This window comes from Triticum aestivum, chromosome 1A, assembly GCF_018294505.1.
Source record: "Triticum aestivum cultivar Chinese Spring chromosome 1A, IWGSC CS RefSeq v2.1, whole genome shotgun sequence".
Classification (NCBI taxonomy): domain Eukaryota; kingdom Viridiplantae; phylum Streptophyta; class Magnoliopsida; order Poales; family Poaceae; genus Triticum; species Triticum aestivum.
The window spans coordinates 388306272-388311467 of NC_057794.1; positions in this window are offsets into that span (position 1 = coordinate 388306272).

Here is a 5196-nt window from a genome sequence, read left to right on the forward strand (position 1 = left end):
ACCAAAAGTTGAAAATATTTAATTTGAGTTTTTCCTCAGCTTTGAAATTCCTCAGTTGTTTTTCAACTTGCATTGTCTTCACTCTTTCCCTCGTTTTTCTTCATTGGCTATATATATATATGAGTTTATGCCCTCTACAGCATTCACTTATTGCTATTTCTTCAAGTTTCTTGTTCTGCTAAGTGAATGTGATCGGACCCTTCCCCCTCTATGCTTAACTCAACCTAGTCTATTCACAAATTTTTAATGTGCGTTCTATTTGAAACTCGTCCAAAATCTTCACCGTGTCCTTGTCAGCTGAAGAAATTGCGAACGGAACTTTAAACTTATCTTATCTGAATTTTCGGCCTTTGCCGCCCAAACCGTTACACCTTCCATGATAATACTTATCCTTTTCACCCACGATCGCACATGATCATCACCTCTTAGTACGTGGGTGACACATGTCACACGAATGATAAGGGTCAGGGGCACGTTCGTCCAATTTCTTCCGGTGAATAGTTTTTCACTTCGACTAAATACCCCTTCCCTTCCCCACTTTGTTTTTACTCCGCTCGACCTCACTCCCTCGCTCGAGCTCTCAAACCCTAGCACCACCGCTACTTCCATCATCACCGATGAGGAAGAGCTTCACTGCCTCGACCTCGTCACCGCCGTACTCACGCCGGACGCGGATTTCTTCACTCCGCCGCCGCCATAGCTGTCTTCCTCAACCAAGTTAGGGCGTGGAAGATCTGAACCGACGATCTTCAAATCTACACTTCCCAGTTCATCATGTTCTTCGTCCAGGGTAATTAAAAGTTACTTTTAGTACCCTTGTTGATTCGGATGTTTCTTCAAATCCTCAAAAGGTGTTTATTCTTCAAATCCTCACACTGGACACCTCACATATCATTTGTTCTTGATCTATTTCTCTAAGCAACATTTTTCTTCAAGATTCCTCAATTGTGTGGATTTTCAAATCTGTACAACTCTGGAACCTAAGTCAAAGAACGCTTAGTGAAATTCCTCAAGATTCATCCGGTCAAATTCCTCAAACTTGTTCTTATTGCAAAAACTTCTGAGAACGCATATGACCTCTTCAAATTCCTCGCAACTATACTCTGTTCACAGGTACACATGCCCGCTGCTGAATCACTAGGTTCTCATCAACTTAACTCATTTGCAGCGTTCCTCGAAGAAAAGTTGCACACCTCTTCAGAGAACTCAATCATTCAAAACCCTCAGCTGAAGAAAATGGCAGATGGTAAGAAGCCACAGAAGGGAGGAAAGAGGCCTGAGGTCAACACTGCGTTTGAAATCCCTGAGGATATCTACAAGGATTATTGCACTCCTGATGAGGCCAAACATGGCAAGGAGGACAAAAATCAGCGCAAGGTGCGCATACAAAGGATAGAGAGGAGATGGGCACAGGAATGGAGGGAGTACAGATATGTTACTCCCAAGTATATGATGAAATTCGCTCTCAATCCTCCATGCCCAAGACCTTCATTGGCACCTGGCCAAGAAGCTGATCCCACCAGCCTCAAGCGTGGTGAGGACTATCCTGATGAATGAGCCAAGCGCCAGGCCAAGCTAGCCAAAGTAGCTAAGGAAGCAGTGAGGAAATTTAATGAAGACTCTGTTGCTGCTGCCACTGCTAAGGCCTTTGCAAGCAAGCCAAAGAAGGCCGGGCCAAAGAAGCCTGCTCATAAGCCAAGTGCTTCAACCCCAATGCCCTCACAGCCAAGTTCCTCAGCAATGCCCTCAAGGCCAGATTCTTCAAAACCCTCACAGCCAATTCCTCAAGCCGCACCAACTCCTCCAAAGTCCTCAGCTCCTCCGTCAAAATCCTCAGCACCTGTGTATCTTGCCACGTGCCAAAGGACAACATGCATCTCTATTGCCTCAGGAGCTTCTGCTAGTTCTTCAGCCGCACCAAATTCATCAACTAGCCCCTCTCCGCTGAAGACAAAGGCCACTGCTGGATGAGGCTCTCGACCAAGACCTCACAAGAAGCAGGTCGCCTTTCAAGTGTCGTATGATGAAGATGAAGCTAATGATGAAGAACTTGATGAAATCATCAGGGACAGGCAACTCAGGGCCGCTAGAGCCAAAGGCACAAGTGTGCCTCTGCTTTTGGATCCAAAATTGATCCTTGATTACATTGATCTCTGGCATAAGGACCCCAACACTCCTATGCCTGACTTCAAGTTGACTCCTGGCCAAAGTCATATGTTGACTCACTTCATTCAGGAAGAAAAATGGAAATTTGAAAAGGCCAGGCAATTGAAGAAAGCGCAGTACAAAAAGGAGCGCTTCCTGAAGAAAAACGTTGTCTCTATGATAACTGAAGAACTTGTCACTAGTCAATCTGAGATCAAGAAACTCAGCGATGAATTTGATGCATACCGCGTTGATTGGCTGGGAGCCAAGGTCTGTTTTGTGAAACTAACTGAGAAGTTCACTTCCAATGTTGTAGCCCCAACACAACAAGAAAATCCTTAGGCTGAGGCATCTGCTCAGCCACTGAAGAAAATGCCAGCACCGCTGATGATACTTAGACTGCTGAAGAAAATGCTAGTACCAGGGCTGATGACTGCATTCCAGCCGCTGAAGGAATGGCCAGGGCAACCACTAGTGTTGCGCCTGAAGAAAATGAAGAAGTCAGGGCAACTGCATCAGTAGTGCCTGAAGATCTTGAACCAAATTCCTCTGCTCCTCCTGCGCCTACACCAACTCCGATCCTTCCGTCTGCATCAGATGTGAAGAAGACCAAGGCTGCAGAGCATGCAGCTGTGAAGAGAAGGAAGGCATCAACTACATCAGATTTTTAGCTCCGAAGAAGATGAAGTCGCTGTCGAGCTCGTTTGAAAATCCAATTGATGATTTTCCTGTCTCATCCATGCCATCAAAGGAACTCGTTCCTTTTGATGAAGAATACGTGATCCAAGCGGATCTGATGAAGACATTCCTTCTACTGCTTCTTCAGAGCAGTTGGATGAAGAAATTGAAGCGGATGCAATCCCTTCAACCCCAATAGTCTCATCGCCCATGCCTCAGTTTACTGCTGAAGAGGCCGGCGTTGAAGAAATGAATGAAGAAGATGTGGACATTGGGTGCACAACTCCAGTATTGAACGACGGCTTTTGGGAAAGTCAGCACCCCAATTCTCCTCTATTCACACCCCTACAACAAATTCCTCAGTCCCCTGTCACTACTGAAGTACAAATGGGATCTGAAGAACCTCATGCCACACCGTCTGTCCATGAAGAGATTCCAGTCACTAGTGCTGATGAAAATGTAAATGAAGAATTGAAGTCCCAGGCTGCCACTGAAGAAGAACCTAAAATTCCTCAGCCTGCAGAACCTGAGATCGTGATCCCTGAGGTTGTGATGCAATTGACTGACACTCCTCACCCCAAGCCAAAGGATCCTTTCTCAAAGAAGCAAAAATTCAAGGCTGATGACTTCTTTGGCGAGCATGTATTCTTCACGGATTACAATCCTTATGACTTTGCTCGTCTTAGGAGGAAGCGCTTCTGGACTGCCAGCCAGGCCAATTTCTATTCTTCACTGCTCTTCAACAAGGATAAAGTCTTCTACCATGAGCATATTCCTCACATGGACATGGAATCACTCCTTGCTTCTCTCCCGTCCTCAGCGTGCTTCATGACGCAGACGTCCTCAACTTTTGCTCTGACATTGTTGATTGGAATGAAGAGCTTATTCTTCAGTTCTATGCTACACTGCACATCACAGGTGATGCTGATGATATCAACACTTGGGTATTGGACTGGATGACCGATAATACTCATTATAAGACACCGGCCTCTGAATTACTTCACGCCCTGCCCATCAGTCCACCTCTTGAAGGAGCTCGTTGCCTATACCAGGAGCCTGAACTCATTTCCCATTACATGCAAGTGCTAATGAAACCCCCTGAAGCCCGGTCAAGCCCCAAGGACCAAATTCCTCGTGAAGGAAATTCTATATGTGCCCAGAACAGTCTATCGCATTCTAACGAGGACAATGAGTCCTATCAAAGGCCACGACTCGTCTGATGAGGAAATTGTTGGCATCATGAAGAATCTGCTATTCAACATCATACATGGCATTCCTGTCAATTATCATGATTTCTTCATGAGGACTCTGGCCAATGTTGCACTCTCTCTATTTGAGTTGAAGCCTTATGCTCCTTGGATTATGCGTTTCCTCAGAACAAGGTCTTCACTAAACTACAAGGCTGATTTCCAGAATCACCTCAGCTACCTGCCCCCAATTGAAGTCCTCAAGCAGACATATTCCTCGGCTGATGAAAAGGGCAAGGCACCTGCTGTCATTGATGAAGGCATTCGTCCATTGGATGGTCAGTTTCGCAAAGCTGCATCTTATTCCCCCAATGATGACTCTGCCACTCATGATTCTGTTGCAAATGCATCCAAGCCAAATCCTCAAGCCACAGCTCCCAGGGTGATGACTGACCGTGAGCTGCTTCTTAGTCTTCACCAGAAGGTGGATCGAAACCATAAATGGGTTAAGCGTCAGTTTGGTTCTCTTCTTCACAACATGACTGCTACACATAATGCAGTGAAGAAAAACCATTACTACCTCCATGAAGTTTTCGGTCGCACCTGGGCTATCTTATCACATCTGTATGGTGAAGAAGATCTGAAGCAAAATGGGTCTTAATGAGGACTTTGACTGGTCTGCACCTCCAGCGAAGAAATTCAAGAAGGTCAAAGTTCCTTCCTTGGTGGCCAGCTCATATTCTTCATCCCGCGACACCAGCGAGTATGAAGACTTGGACGACACTGCGGCAGGCCCTACAACAACAAATGACCCAACAACATTGGCGCTCCTCCATCAACTTGATATTCTTCAGGGGTGTTAGTCCTCATTTTTTACCCTTATGGTCATTCGATGACAAAGGGGGAGAAATTTGAGTTAGTATTCAAGCGGATCAATCTATATGGGCGTTTTTTTTCTAAGTTACAACTCACATTCTTTTGAAGACTTTACTGGATTGAGTTGTAAACTTAAACTCTATGGTGGTCTGATACTTCTGCTGAGTTTTTCTGCATGCTTATTCCTCATTAATGTTAATGCACGCATGCTGAATTACATCAGTCACCATATTTCATCATGCATTTCAAATTCTTCATATTATATGTTAAATGCGTGTTGAATTACAAGATATAGGGGGAGATCTCCATG